A 16,941-nucleotide genomic window follows, 5' to 3' on the forward strand; every position below is an offset into this window, starting at 1 on the left:
GGAGAACAGTATGGAGATTCCTTAAAAAACTAAAAACTACCATATAACCTAGCAATCCCACTACTGGGCATATACCCTGAGAAAACCATAATTCAAAAAGAGTCACATACCACAATGTTCATTGCAGCTCTATTTACAATAGCCAGGACATGGAAGCAACCTAAGTGTCCATCGACAGATGAATGGATAAAGAAGATGTGGCACATATATACAATGGAATATTAGTCAGCCATATAAAGAAACTAAATTGAGTTATTTGTAGTCAGGTGGATGGACCTAGAGTCTGTCATACAGAGTGAAGTAAGTCAGAAAGAGAAAAATACCGTATGCTAACACACATATATGGAATCTAAAAAAAACAAAACAAAACAAAACAAAAAACGGTTCTGAAGAACCTAGGGGCAGGACAGGAATAAACATGCAGAAGTAGAGAATGGACTTGAGGACACAGGGAGGGAGCAGGGTAAGCTGGGACGAAGTGAGAGAGTGGCATGGGCATATATACACTACCAAATGTAAAATAGATAGTGGGAAGGAGCCGCATAGCACAGGGAGATCAGCTCGGTGCTTTGTGACCACCTAGAGGGGTGGGATAGGGAGGGTGGGAGGGAGATGCAAGAGGGAGGGGATATGGGGATATGTGTATATGTATAACTGATTCACTTTGTTATACAGCAGAAACTAACATACTATTGTAAAGCAATTATACTCCAATAAAGATGTTAAAAAAAATTTTTAAAAACCACTGAGTTCTTGGCTCAGTCTTCACTGTTTCAAAGCCACGCAACAGAAAATCTCACCCTTTATCCAGGGTAAAACTGTCTTTAGCATAAGGGAAAATATAGCAGGAAGTCAGAAAACTACCTGGACGACCTACTACCAGGAACAGCATCTTCAAACACAGAATCATTTGTTCGTCGTTATCAGAAATAGTTGTCAAGTTCCCTTCTTTAACTGATTCTAGGTGATTAGATGACCCAGCTTGACTCAGGAGGAGTTAAAGGCCCAGGGGAGTTCAGCACCTCCTGGGATTTGTCATTCTACAGAAAGAAGGTCACTATGGATGTCAGATTTGGCCTATCAGTGATTTCAGATAATTTTACCTCAAAGACCACATCTCTTTGATGTGCTTTCAATGCTTTCTGGCAACAATGTGACTAGAAAGTGGCGTGGCCTCCTGGTGGTGGCTGTTACTGAGAGGAAATCACAGCAATGAGAACAGGTCTGGTCCCGACCCTGGCCTGAGGCTGGGCCCAAAGGGCTGCGGTTGCTCAGAGCCTCTCAGTCTGTACAAGGACAGCTATAAGCTGCCTTCTGGGGAAAGTGGGGAATAGAAAATGAAGCTTCTCATTACAGAGGTATTCAAACTGGTAGATGAAGAATGAAAATGAAAGACCTGGTATGTCACCACTGTAATATGAATTATGAACCCCTGATGAATTATGGCTACTAGCGTCACAAAAATAAGACAACCGGACGTGACATGCCTCCTGACAGAAGTATACACACCACCGCCCAGGAAGAATTCCTGCCAGCAATCTAACAGGGGTCTGATCAAGACCCTAAATGTGTCCACCAACTTACAGGAAAAGCAGAAACGGACCCAAGATACAACCAATAAACTCCAGGATACGAGGAACTCAACTGAACACAACATCTAGTTTTTTCAATACATAAATGGCAAGGAGAAATACATTAAAGAAATGGAAGGGGGACACTATAGATTAAAGGAGACTTAGACCTACCCCCCAACTGCTCTGCCTGGACCTTGTTAGGACACACACATGCACATCCCATCTGGTAAAATTCGAATACTGATGGGATATCCGATGATGATATGGGATTATTGTTCATTTTCAAGGTAATATTGTGATTATGATTTCTAAAATAGTCCTTATCTTTAAAAAAAATACATAATAAAATACAGGTAAGAGGGACTTCCCTGGTGGCGCAATGGTTAAGACTCCGAGCTCCCAATGCGGGGGCCCAGGGTTCAATCCCTGCTCAGGGAACTAGATCCCACACGCATGCCACAACTAAGGAGCCCACCTGCCACAACTAATGAGCATACGTGCCGCAACTAAGGAGCTGGTGCTGCCTGCAACTAAGGAACCCGCTTCCCACAACTAAGGAGCCTGCCTGCTGCAACTAAGACCTGGCGCAACCAAATAAATAAACATTAAAAAAAAATACAGGTAAGAAAGGAAGAAAGAAAGAAAAAAAGAAGGCAGGTAAGCAGGAATGGCCACCTTTGCAGTGAACTTGTTTCACAGAATTTCAGACAAAGGATTGAAAAAAAGAGGTCCCTGATGCATTTTATGCAGAACTGGGCTACAAACTTGAAAACCTCTGAGACTGTAGGACCTGACACGTCCACACACTGGCAAAGTGCAGTATTTCCCACGAAGGAGATGAGGAGATGGGTTCTGGAAGCGATCCGTAACTATCTCTTTTAGGCTCTGATTTTGTGAAGGATAAAATGGAAAAATTCATTTTCTGTGAGTTAATATTGTGACCAACTGTGCCAGTGTCCATTTATTCCATGAAGCAAAGGATGCCCGTGACTATAGAAAATATAAGCCCTGTTACTGTGGAGAGAAAGCACGAATCTCATTCCAAATAAGGCCCTGCCGTGCCCCATGTGGGAGCAGGTGTGTCTGGGAACGGAGAGGAGGAGGGTGGACTCAGGCCCTCTCCCTGAACTCCTTCCCCGGGCTCTCAGCACCGCATATTGACTCAGTGATGACAAGACAGGACTATGGCCCCGCCCCTGCTTTACAGATGAAGAAACGGAACCACAGAGTAGCTTGCTCGAGGTCAAGATGGCAGAGCTGGGATTCTCTCTAGATCCCAAGACTCCTTTACACTACAAAGTGCTGCCTACCTAAGCAGCTGGGAAACAGATGCAAGAAATATAACAGCTTGAGGAGGTGGGCTCAGGGGCGAGGGTCCATCAGAACTGGATGGATAAACTCACAGTGTAATGTTTTTCCTTTTGACTGTTGACTATTTCCGTTAACTTCCTCCAGGCCTCCACTATAGCCCTTCTCTCGACCACCAACCCAGCCCACCCCATCTTTGGACAGTCTCCCCTCAGACAGACCAAGTTCAGTAGGAACTTGGGTGACTTAGCTCATTTGCAATATCTCCTGGTCCTTTTGCACGTGAATCCCAAAACAGGATGGCAAAAAAGGGTGAAGGTGCCCCCTTCCGGATAAGTTCTCTGGGCGGAATCCCACTACCTCCAGATTAAGGGCCAGTTCAAGTTACTTTTCCTTTTTCTAAACAGACTCACTTTTCTCTTCTATTATATTTTTCCTGGTAGTTGGACATAGAATTTATGTTTTCCCCTGTAATTCTTATACTATCCAGAAAACTCTTCCTGGATTCTTTACTGAGCCTCGAATCTCTTGGCAGTAGATTTCTATTTTTTATTACTTTTATAATTTTTTAATTATACAAAAAATACGTGCTCAACACAGGATTTAAAAAACATATCTGTCAACTCTAAAGAGACCGCGGGCTAGGACTCCTTTATTTGGAAGTGATGAGATCTTGATTTACGATTTGCAGAGGGCCCCCTTCTTAACAACATGCAAGGGATTCAGCTTCTAATAAGAGCAACGTGTCCTCATGGGGAGCAAATGGCTGCAGCCTGCAGCCTCCTCCTGCTGGGGAGGGCAGCCTTCCCTGTCTCCACGCCTGGTCCCCGCGACAGCTGAGAGCTTTAATAAAGCAAAGTGTGCCTGGGAATGTGGGCTGAGGAAGCTGCCCAGAACACAGAGGCCTATTTCCACCCCTCCCAATAATCCCACTGCTAAAAACATCTGAGGCTGAGAGGTCCCGAGGCTGCTTGCTGGGGCTGAGCCGTGATCCGGTTACACTGAGCAAGGCCGAGACATTCCGGAGGCCCCTGTGCCCACAGGTGCAGCAGCTGCGGCCCAGGAGGGCACCGATTATTTTTAGCTAAGATGTTTCATGCTTTCCACGGCAGTGAGCGGCAAGAAGCCTGGGCATTTGGCGGCCTTCTCCATGTTCTATCAACTTAGAGGTGGCCCTGAGGAGGTCCAGGGAGCAGACGAGAGTCACCCTTAGGCCACCTTCGTCAGAACCTGACACCAGCTTGTGGAGAGAAGGAGCATCTCAGATAAAGAAAATGGACCATTGTCATCAGCAGACAGTTACTCAGTGACCCAGAGATACACAAATAAATGAGACGGAACCTTGAACCGCAAGGACAGTCAAGGAAATATAAGTATTCAAATAATGATGATGGAAAACAAATCAAAACCAAACACAGAGGCATGGGAGACTGAGGAAGGTGAGCGGGTGACATGCTTTGATAATCAGAGACCAAAAGAAAGTCAATCCCCTTAGCAGTGAGTACAGTGTTCTGTACACAGCAGGTGCTCAACGCATGTGCTGAACTGAATTCCTAGTAAGAAGGGAAAAGAGGTGGGGGACTCTGTGTGCCTGGGGAAAACCAGTTCTTCTGATTCTCTGCTTCTCCTGTCACTAATAAAGACACAATAATAACCCAGAAGCCGGTCTTTACCCATCTGTCAGCAATCCTAACCATGCACTTGAATTTCTTGGCTTCCTGAAACGACGGTTGTGGGCATGGCTCTCTGTAGCTCACACTGGCTCAGAAGCCTGGAGAGAGAGTCAAGTACCCCCGAGGAGGCCCAGGGGGGCGAGGTGCTGCCGTGTGAAGACCGTGCCCGGTGCACAGCCGGCATCGCCCCACGCTTTGCCGCCACCCGTCTCAGGTCTGTGGTCTCACACACTGACTCATTCACCTGTCGTTTACCAGCTGCCTACTACGTGCCCAGGAACAGGAAAGGGGCGGACAGAAGTCTCCAAGAAAGCCAGACCAGGAAAAGGGAGAGAGGCCTCCTGCTCTGAGGTCCCAAGTCTGGCGGCACGAACGTTTCCAAATACGGCGCAGCCTCAGTGCGGGGCGGGATTAGCATCGCGGCAGCTGCACCTATTTTGGGCCTGGGGGTCTCTGTCCCCTGGGCAACAGGTGTGGAGACATGAGGAAGAAGGCATTTACGTGGGCTTATTTTTGGGGCTTCCTGGCCTCATGCCCAGGGGTCAGAGCCAGCCTTTCACATAAGGGTCCGCAGCTAGAAACCCAACACCTCCTTCTGTCTCCCTAGGGGCCCACTGGCCTGTCTCCCCTCCACCCCCAGGCTGGCTTGAGACGCCCACCAAGTGGAGTCAAGTCAGGGAGGCAGAGAGAAGTCGGACCCTTCTCGCCAGCCACCCCAGTGGTCACGTCCCGGTGCCCAGCGGTGGGGATGAGGGGAACGTGCCTGGGACTGGACACCATTTAGGCTCTGTTCTAAAATGTGCTCTCCAGGTCATTCCCACAGCAGTCCAGAGGCAGCAAAGGCGGGGTGGTCCCTTTCGGAAAGGAGAATAAAGGACACGAGTTCTTCTCTGTTTAAGTGACTTGCCTCCAGTCCCACGGTAAACCCAGACCACAGAGGGTCTCAGGTGTAGTGTCACGATTGACCAACAGACATACACTGAGTCAGTGTGACGTGGCCACAATCAACCTCCCACGGCCAAGAGCGTGCAGCCCACGGGGCCCATCCTCGCCTTCCGAGTGGTTCTGAGGGACACAGCAGCACAGGCGCTGGGAGGCCCCCCGGGAGGATCAGCTGGTCCTGGTGCAATCGGAGGGGCCGTGAATAGTGTCTTCTGCCACCTGCCTTTCCCCCTTTGTCCGTATCACCCTAGGGAGGGGGCAGAGTGGCAGCACCCAGGGGGCTGCCCCCAAGCCTACAATCAGTCCTGTCAGCCGTGAGGGACCCCCAAACCTCTGGACCCCAGACAGCTCTACAGCTGGGATTCGAATTCCCAGCTCTGGTCCCAGGGACATTTCTGCTGCCTGAGTGGCTCGGTGCTGACACTCAGTTCACGCTCGCTCGACCTGTCCTGCCTTGTAATCCTGAGCAGTCTACTACCGTCATTTCATCCTCTGAAATATGGGGTTAAAGATGAACACGGGCCGTTTTTGTGGCCCGAGCCATCTCTGAAAGGAAATATTAATAGTAGTTCCATGTTTTAAATCATCCTGAGCTCCTGAGATAAAAAGACAGTTTGAATATTAATCATTACAGCAAAGGAAGAAGCAATTTTGTCTCTTCCTGCCTTTCATGGTTGCATGGAAACCCCTCCTGAGTTTTGAAGGCTGGTGAGGTGAAGATGTGGGATCTGAGGTTCACTCAGGTCACAAGTCATCTGGCCAAAAGATAGGGTTCAAGGCAACCAAAGCCACAGCCAAGTCCACGCAGATTACTCGATAGGGCTTCGTCCTCCCGAGTCCTCCTGTCTGAAACACAACTCCAGTCTGTCACTGCTCTGCCCAGACGCCATCAGTGTTCCCCTCTGCCTGCCAGCTGAGCACACGCGCCCTGCCTGTGCCCCACATGCCCGCAAACGCGCTCCTCCCACCCAGCCAGCTCCCCCAGGGCCACCTCCACGTGTTGAAGCCCTAACCTATCTCGGGGCCTCTTGGTCCTCTGCACCCACCAGCAGTCATGACCTGAGACCTGGCACACGTTTCCGGGGGTACGTTTTTACTCCCTCTGCTCTCCCTAAGGAGGAGTTGCGACTTCCTGTCTTCCTCATCTTTGTATCACAGTTCCTATCCCCATACCTTGTATTTCAAACACACACGCACACGCGCACGCCCACACACACACACACACACACGAGCTTAGTCACTGGAAGTACTAGGGTGAGAACTAGGAGTAAGAAAATTCCAGTTCATCTTTTTTTTCTTTTAGCATCTCTATTGGAGTAGAATTGCTTCACATGGTGTGTGAGTCGCTGCTGTGTAACAAAGTGAATCAGCTATACGTATACATATATCTCCATATCTCCTCCCTGTTGCGTCTCCCTCCCTCCCACCCTATCCCACCCCTCTAGGTGGTCACAAAGCACCGAGCTGAGCTCCCTGTGCTATATGGCTACTTCCCACTAGCTATCTATTTTACGTTTGGTAGTGTATATATGTCCATGCCACTCTCTCACTTTGTCACAGCTCACCCTTCCCCCTCCCCATATCCTCAAGTCCATTCTCTATGGCTGTGTCTTTATTCCTGTCCTGCCCCTAGGTTCTTCAGAACCTTTTTTTTTTTTTTTTAGATTCTATATATATGTGTTAGCATACGGTATTTGTTTTTCTCTTCCTGACTCACTTCACTCTGTATGACAGACTCTAGGTCCATCCACCTGACTACAAATAACTCAATTTCGTTTCTTTTTATGGCTGAGTAACATTCCATTGTGTATATGTGCCACATCTTCTTTATCCATTCATCTGTTGATGGACACTTAGGTTGTTTCCATCTCCTGGCTATTGTAAGTAGAGCTGCAGTGAACATTTTGGTACATGACTCTTTTTGAATTATGGTTTTCTCAGGGTATATGCCCAGTAGCGGGATTGCTGGGTCATATGGTAGTTCTGTTTTTAGTTTTTTAAGGAATCTCCATACTGTTCTCCATAGTGGCTGTATCAATTTACACTCCCACCAACAGTGCAAGAAGGTTCCCTTTTCTCCACACCCTCTCCAGCATTTACTGTTGGTAGATTTTTTGATGATGGCCATTCTGACCGGTGTGAGATGATATCTCATTGTAGTTTTGATTTTCATTTCTCTAATGATCAGTGATGTTGAGCATCCTTTCATGTGTTTGCTGGCAATCTGTATATCTTCTTTGGAGAAATGTCTATTTAGGTCTTCTGCCCATTTTTGGATTGGGTTGTTTGTTTTTTTGACATTGAGCTGCATGAGCTGCTTGTAGATTTTGGAGATTAATCCTTTGTCAGTTGCTTCGTTTGCAAATATTTTCTCCCATTCTGAGGGTTGTCTTTTCATCTTGTTTATGGTTTCCTTTGCTGTGCAAAAGCTTTTAAGTTTCATTAGGTCCCATTTGTTTATTTTTGTTTTTATTTCCATTACTCTAGGAGGTGGGTCAAAAAGGATCTTGCTGTGATGTATGTCATAGAGTGTTCTGCCTATGTTATCCTCTAAGAGTTTGATGGTGTCTGACCTTACGTTTAGGTCTTTAATCCATTTTGAGTTTATTTTTGTGTATGGTGTTAGGGAGTGTTCTAATCTCATTCTTTTACATGTAGCTCTCCAGTTTTCCCAGCACCACTTATTGAAGGGGCTGTCTTTTCTCCATTGGATATTCTTGCCTCCTTTATCAAAGATAGGGTGGCCATATGTGCATAGGTTTATCTCTGGGCTTGCTATACTGTTCCATTGACTTATATTTCTGTTTTTGTGCGAGTAACATACTGTCTTGGTTACTGTAGCTTTATAGTATAGTTTGATGTCAGGGAGACTGGTTCCTCCATCTCCGTTTTTCGTTCTCAAGAATGATTTGGCTATTTGGGGTCTTTTGTGTTTCCATACAAATTGTGCAATTTTTTGTCCTAGTTCTGTGAAAAACGCCATTGGTAGTTTGATAGGGATTGCACTGAATCTGTAGATTGCTTTGGGTAGTATGAGTTCCAGTCGTAACGTTGCTTCCAGTTTCTTTCATCATCTTGGTCAGCTCACTCTCCAGGTTTCGGGTCCTCACCCGGAAAACGAACGATCCGCACGACCCCAAGGTTCCTAACCGAGCTGGACATCAGGCTGCCTGGTGTACTTTTTAAAACACACAGAATTTAGAGTTCTGCCTGGAGAGTCTGATTCAGTAGGTTGGGCTAGAGCCTGGGGATCTGCATTTAAGCCTCCCCTGTTCATTCTAATGATCTCCCTAAAGGTAAACTCTTAAAGCAGCTATTTTAAAATTCAGATTCCCGGTGCTGTGTAATGGGAATACCCTCCCCTAGGGGTACCCAGCACGGAAGAACTAACAGCATCTCAGCAACACTGCTTCACACTTCCCCACCTCCTGGTCCATCTGTTCCCATGCCCCCGGCTGACCCGCTTCCACTGCCACCAGTGCCAGTCCCCAAGCCATGTCTTCCACATGCCTGACAAGCCCTCTTGTGGACAGCATCTGGGCATCTCTGGTGCTCTACTTGGAGTCCCCGCTAGGTGGCATCACTGCTCTGCCGGCCACAACAATCCCCAGCAGGACTAAAGACCTAAAGTTCTCCAGGGGCCAAAGCTGATGGGTGGCTCTGGCAAAGTGCAGGTGGAAAGTGGGAGAAGACTCCCCCTCTGCCCTTTGCCTGCACTTCAGTAGAGAGCCCAGAGAAAAGCCGTGCCACAGTGGAACCAAGGCAAAAGAAGACCCACTAATCCCATCCCGTCTTAATTTAAAATGTTGCTATTTTGTTCATCATGCATTCTTTTGCATTAATTTTGATTTTTAAAATATTGCATTGGAATATTATTAATCTCATTAATGATCGAGTCCTTTGTTGCCTCCTTAAACTGCACTCGCTCGCCTCACCGTAGTCCCAGGCTGGGCCAGAGCAGCGTGGTTTACGCCCCAGTACCCTGAGGCGCTATGGAAACAGCTGCATCTGCTGCTGTGGACGGAGGGCGCCTTCTCGTGGATCCCGACGCCAGGCTGGGGCAGATCTTAGGGCAGATGCCGGGGTCAGTTCACCATCATGGCAGGAGCCCAGTTCCTCCCAGGCTAAGGTCTGCCTCAGGAGGCCCCTCAAACTCCCTGTGAATCCACTTCTGCCAAGTCCCCATAGAGTCCTGAATCCCAGAAATGCCACCGCCTGGCCACAAGCCAAAGCCCCTGCTATTGGAGGAGACCAGTCTCCAGCCCCCAGACCTGCTTTCCAGAGGGTTCCCTGCCCTCTGTGTGGCCTGGCTGAATTCATTTCCTGAGGGAATCAAATGCCTATCACTCCCTCCTGTGCACTGTGTGGGCTCCTGTTTCCTCTCTCCCTCTTGTTTGGGGGGGGGGGGATCTTTTTATTTTCTCTCCTGTAATGAGCTCTATTTTTTATAGCTTCTGGTGGCACCTCTTCTCATGGGCACCCGGGCACCCCTTGCAGAGTACAGTGAAAGTACAGAACGTGAAACAAACCAGCCATTGAACCCACAGAAATGGCAGAGTCAAAGCACTCAGTCACTCCCTCTAGAGCTACCTGGGAGCTCTAAAAATCCCCAGACCCACGCCACACCCAAAAGCAATTAAATCACACTCTGTGGGTGCAGTCCTTCTCCCCTCTCCCACCTCTCACCCTCCAGGCATCAGGAGTTTGTAAGCCCTCTCAGGTGAGAAGATACCAGGCCAAGGGTGAGAGCCCCTGCATGGAGCAGGCTGGGCCCCTACTGAGCCTAGGCTGCCATCTACAGGCGAGAGCGCACACTGCTGCCCAGTGGTAAGAGGGCAGATGGGAGGGGCAGACAGACAGCAGAGGCTTTAGGACTGAGAGCCCACCTTCTAATGAGTCTCTCCTGCCCCACCAATGAGTCTCCTGTATAAACTTCCCAGTGGCCTCCAGTCAAAGCCCTTGCAAAGGTGTCTCACCGCCAAGAGCCACCATTTTCACGCATGGGGCAGCCCCTACAGGTTAGCAACGTGCTTTGACATGCAGCTGAAACCTGCCTTGAGAACTCTGCTCCCCTGGCCCTGGGTCTGCACCCTGGAGACACACACAGAATAAACCTACCCCGCCACCCCGGCTCTTCAGGGGTCGTAAAACAGCTGCCAAACTCCTTTGGATCCCTGCCTCTCAAGGTGAAAGAGCCCCATTACTTTTCCTGCCCCTCCTTCCTGGCTGTCCTCATCTGGATTTGCTAGACTGGCAACATCCCTTCATCACGGGACACCCAGAATTCAGTCTAAATTTAAAAATATATAGAGAGAAGTAATACATACTCATTATAAAAATATGTTAGCTAAACGTAAAATACAAGTGCCCCCAGCCACTCCATTCCCCTCTCATTCCTGTGCCGGGGGCGGTGAGGGGGTGGGGCAGGGGTGTGTGTGGCTACTGTGGTTCAGAGGTTGGAAGCACCCAGAACTGAAGGTCATATACTTGCAGCAAGAGCGAGACCTCCTCTTTAGGCTCAGTTGATTCATCTGCAACATGTGAATGATTAGCGCACCCTTCCCAGAGATTACAAACTAGTATGACACAAGTAAAGGGCCCAGCACAATGCCTGTAAACACATACTAAGTGTTTACTAAGTGGGAGCTCTTAAGGGCTAACTGAATTATCTCAGACCATTGGTGGAACCAGACAGGCATGAAGTACATTATTTTTCCTGATTATTATACTCACATCACAGCAGGATTGGGTTCACGTAGGTTAGTAAAATAAGTGCCAAAGCCCAAATGCTGAGAGCATCCACTAAGAGGTTGTAAATAAAAGAGGCTCCCAAAGGAATCTTTTTAAGCCAGTGGGCGTTTGATGGCGTTTACTGCCAGAGGGCAGTGCTGGGTGACTTATGGAGGGATTGCTTCCTGGTCCATCAAATGCTAACCCACCAAGCACAGCGGCCTGGGGAGTGCCTGGACTCTGCTTATCTTGGGTTGAGCCACCGTGTCCTCTCTGTCCAGGTCTGAGATCCGCAGGGTACCCTGCTATCAGATTATCCAGAGCTGGATGCACCCAGACTCCGTTCTGGTGGCCACCCCGCAATTCAGGGTCTCCTCAGTGCTTTCAAGCTCGGATTCTGTTCTTCCCACACTAGGACTTAACACGCACATTTACTTCTCTCCGTTTGCTAGGACTTAACACGCACATTTACTTCTCTCCATTTGTTCACCTGCACCCCTGGCAGATCAGTCCTAAATTACAGCATTTCCCACCGAACCTAGCCTGAAGATCTTTCTCAGCATCTCATGTCAGAAAGTCGCTACCAACTGCTCAGACTTGACACCTGAGACTCGGTCATTCAGCAGATACTTCCTGAGTCTGCTCTGTGCCAGGCACTCTTCAACTTGTCATCCCTTCCCTGCCCAAGTCAGGCCCGATGAAAGGTTGGTTTCCCTGACATAGACTGAATTTTCTTGGGTCTCCAGATTCAATGTGACTCAGAACTGCTGTCAGCAAGGGTGCCCCAAACTCCTGGGCTTATCCTGACAACGAGCAAAAGATAAGAAGCCACGAAATCTCAAATTCCTGTGACATACTCCTGGTCAGACTGTCATGCTCCCCTGGCTAAATTCAGAATGGTGACAACTCCCTCCCTGCCACCCTGACTCAAGCCCCAAACAGCCCTGTAAGAGTCTGACCCAGACCAGAAACAGTGCCCCAAGTTAAACTCCCCCTCCTCACGCCATCCTACCGAAAGATAAAGAAAATACTTACAGAGACTCTACTGCCCAGGTCAGTTCAGATGTCAAATGTCCTCTCTCCCTGTCAAACATGCAAATGCTCTTGGACTTCCGCAGACAAGTGCCCCATTGACTTAGGGGCTGCTCTGCCCCACCCTGCCTGGAGGTTTTCGTTCAAGAATGCTTTGATTATGCATGCTGTTAAGGGAAATAAAGGAAGGTGTTCTTTTACAATTGGGCAATTTTAGAGAAAGGGAAGTGGATAAAGTTCTTGAAGTGAGGGCTACAGACTATTTGAAGAAAAGGGAGAGGAAACATACAAGGAATCAAAGGGTTTAACACCGCTGAAACCAGAGAGATCATAAAATACTTGTGGGGGATTTATTGCTAAGGTGGAATTTAGCTGACTGAATGATACAAGATGCTCAAGATAGCAGTGAAAGAAGGGGAGGTGTCAGCCTGTTTAATCACTCCAGAAGGAGAGAAACACACGAAAAAGGTTCACACTGGAGTTATGTTATAAGCCTGGGTCAAGAGAAGGCATGAGACTGTGGGTCTCATCTAGTTTTAGGTACTAATGGTCCAACTTTGCAAAAATGGGAGAATCAGAAATGATGGTTAAAACAAGAGTTAAAAAGTCAAAAGACAAGGTATTCAAGAAGTCGCCTAATGGCCTGGGCACCAGAGAGAGTCATGTACATCCTAATGGACCATGGAATGCAAAGGCAAGCAGCCTCCCTGCCTCGGTATTTCTTGAGGTCATCATAAGCATACTGTCAATAATAATAAGCCTAAATTCTCAGGAAAAGGTAAAATACTGTTAACTCTGCTCAGTTTAAGAGGACAGGAACAAAAGACCACATATTATATGATTTCATTTATGTGAAATGTCCAATAGGCAAATCCATAGAGACAGAACTAGATTAGCAGGGGCTTAGTGGGTATGGAGTTTCTTTCTGGAGTGTTGAAATGTTCTAAAATCAGACTGTGGTGATGGCTGCACATCTCTGAGAATATGCTAACTACCACTGAACCTTTAACGTTCAGTGAACGTTGTGGTATGTGAAATGTATCTCAGTAAATCTGTTTAAGAAGAGGACAGGAAGGTATGTAATACAACTTATAAAGATTCCATTAGTCATTGCTCCAAACTTCAACAATATAAAGGAATTAGAACCACTTACCAGGAGAATTCACAGTGTGCAAAATTTCATTCTCAGGCAATGCTGGAAAAATGAGGTGTTTCTATATAGGCAACAGAATTGAATTTAGTAAAGAGATTGGAGAAAGAAAGGACAAAATATACCCTCTAAGAGGATTAAGACTCTTAGCGGAGGGACTCAGGAGATCATACGATCATTCAGATATAATGTCTTATTTAATGAATAAAGAAGTCTAAAATAGTACAAAAGGTTAAAAATAAAAAATGATATCTCCTCCTACCCCAGTTCATCAGTACTCTTCCCTGAAGTAATCACTGCTTCCAGTTTCTTATATATCCTTCCGTAAATGTTCTATTCATGTACAAGTACCTACACACACACACACACACACACCCACACCACACACGCACACCCTATAGTGCAATTAGACTGTGAATGCAGGAAGAAAAATGGAAATTAATTTTAAGGAAGAGCTTCCTTAATACAAGAGCAAGTCCTTAAAGTTACTCTACCATTTCTGTACGGTGGAAGCACTAGCTTTCATTCAAGCACACTAACAAACAGGGGGGCCAGGGGTGGAGCCTGACAAATGTATGCCTGAAATCCAGGACTGGCAACTGACTGGCATGTGAGTGACTCTGAGCGACACTCACACAGCTCATCAGATTGAAGCCTTCCGAGGAACAGACTCCCCCACGTCCCCCACCTCTTGTTTGCAGAAAAGCTTTAGCCTCCTAGGCCTTCCCTGAGTCTGAAAGAATAAATTTAATCAGAGAAGTGACAAGAGCAGAAACAAAGGAAAGTAGTCAAGCAAGATAAAATGATAATAGTTTAGCCATAAAACAAAGCCAAGGACCTTTAGTTCCTCCGCAAGGGCTGTAGATAACATCCTGAGCCGCGTCCCTGAGCAGTTCTGCAGATACTGAAACCCCCACCAGGTGGAAGAAATTCACTGCGTGCGGACCACCAGCACCTAGACCCCAGACCGGTTGCAACCAGAAGACTGAGATTCCCAAAACATCTTCCTGTTACCTCATCAGGACCAATCAGAGAATTACGCACAAGCCGGTCACACACCTGCAACCCTCTCCCTCACACTGTCTTTAAAAACCCTTCCCTGAAAGCCTTCGGGGAGTTCGGGTCTTTTGACCATGAGCTGCCCACTCTCCTTGCTCGGCACCCCGTACTTTCCTTCAGCACAACCCAGTGGCAGTAGATTGGGTTTGCTGCACGTCAGGAGAGCTGACCCAAGTTCTTTTCAGTAACAGAATCAACGGCAAAGAAACATGTGTAAACATACCCAGAGTTCAGTTTGGACCTGCAGCAGCACGCTTCATACTTTTCTCTAGAAAATTCCAGCACCTATGAACACAAATACATCTTTGTTCTTCTGGTCTTAGGTTTATCTGGAAGCCCCCAAATTATACTACTGGTGGTGGGAGAGGGAGGTGGCATGTAGGGGGCCATGGCTGACACACATGCATGGAAGCTCACATTTGTGTGAGAAAAGTGAAGCCTTGGCATGAGGCACAGGGAAGGTGGCTAATTCTGCATATGGAGGCCAAATGGTGGTACTACAGCAATCAAGAACATCACAGCAACATGACTGCTGGGTACGTTTGTAGGGAAAAGCCAAAATGATCAGGAAGCTCGGTGTAAGGGCTGGCCTACAATCAACTGTCACCTGAAATATGGCTCTAGCAGGTAATATGCAGCTTACCACAGTAACAAGGCGATTGCCTTGTAATATGGCATCAAGACACACGGAGGACAGGCCAGGCTGCAAAGTTCCCCTGAAGACTCTTCACCCTCAGAAGTATTTTTAGTCTTGGTAATTGTAGAAGGTGGATGAAGCACTGCAGTCCTCAAACTACGACAGCTCTCAAAACGTAAGGTCAGCACATGCCACCGCCGTAAGTCAAGCCTGCGAGAAGGATGGGATTAGCTGTCTCAGGACAGCTTTCCAGAAGTAACCTGTCTTGCAGAGTGATCTGAGCAACCATACTGAGAAGATTAAAGAGCCTGTCTGAAGTATGTCATAAGCAAGCAGCCCAGCTCAACGCAAAACAATCCGACACTTAGGAGACGGTGTTGTGGTAACGAACGAGTGTAAACGGTGGGGTGGGGGGTCTGCGTGAGTATTCGAAAAGGGAAAATAGAAGAAGAAAACCTATCAGTGTGTCACCAGCAGGTCCAACAGGCACTCTGATTCTGGATGATTGATCCGGACCCTTTACACAAAGATGGCCTTAAAGAAATGGAGGCCGGGCCACTGGGTCATCAGAACTGGAGAGAAAAGGCACATAAGAAGGTCCAACTTTGGTTCTGTGCTCACCAAGTAACCTTCTGATCCCATTCACCAGGAAGACACCACACTGGGACAAAGGCTGGTTCCACTTCTTGGATCCAGGAGAGGTCCCTTGAGAAACTGATGGACTGGAATTCTGGGGCAAAAATCATCTCTTGTGAGTGCGTTTACTCATCTCTGACCATGTGACCAATCCTAAAGGCCCTGATAAAGTCGCATTCCTGAACTTCAGTTTCTCAGTCCTTCATATGACATCTATTAACCGTCTCCTCCACACCAAGTGCTGTGGCAGGAACTGGTGAAACCCAGAGAAAGGAGAGAAGAGAAAGCAGCATTGCCCTGCTCTCAGGGACCTTCCAGCCCAGTGGTGACTGAGGCCTGGACAGTGGCTAAAAATCCCACTTGCTGTGGCTGAGCCTGAGGGGACAATGAGTGTCCTCTACTGTTACTGAATCAGCACTTACTTTGTATTTATTTTCTATCCATGGGATCAGAAAATCAATTAATCCTAGACCTGGAGGAACCTCATACATCATCATATCTAGTGGGTCTCAGTCTTGCCTGCCTACAACTACCTGGAGAACCTCATAGACAGCACTGAGCTAGAGATGCTAACTGAGTGGGTCTGGAGAGGACGCCAGAATGAGTGCTCAAAAAATCTACCCAGGGGATTCAAAGGTAAAGACCGGGCTGAGAATCACAAATTAGTCCAACTCCCATATTTTTCTGCTGGGTAAAAAGAGACTCAAAGAACTGAAGAGACAGGCCCAAATCAACACGCACACGAGTGTGATGCCCATGGAAGATCAGGGGCTTATAACCCTTACTCCAGACTATTATTTGGCCAGGCGATGTCTCTTAAATCTAGTTACCTATGTATGCTCTTCATAGTATTTGCGACAGACACATGCACTTTTATGTACTTAATATTTTTCTTTAAAACTAACGATTTTTAAATTTAAATGCTTATTTTAGCCTTGTCCTCAGCAATAAAATTTGTGAAATATGCCTGGAAATTAATAATTATAATGCAACACATTTAGCCATAGGCCATCTGAGTCCACGCTGCAGCACACCTAGGGCATGTGGCACTCTTTGGGACCCAGAGGGCTGAGTTATTGGCAGCACTGGGAAGCCTTGGGAAGGTCTGGAACAGGTGCTGTACACCTTCACAGCAGGTGCTCACACGGGGGGGGGGGGGGGGGGGGGGAAGGGGCCCCCGGGGGGGAAAGGGGCCGGGGC

Source organism: Monodon monoceros, unplaced genomic scaffold (genome assembly GCF_005190385.1).
Source record: "Monodon monoceros isolate NGI ecotype Baffin Bay Population unplaced genomic scaffold, NGI_Narwhal_1 Super_Scaffold_9, whole genome shotgun sequence".
In the NCBI taxonomy this organism is placed as follows: domain Eukaryota; kingdom Metazoa; phylum Chordata; class Mammalia; order Artiodactyla; family Monodontidae; genus Monodon; species Monodon monoceros.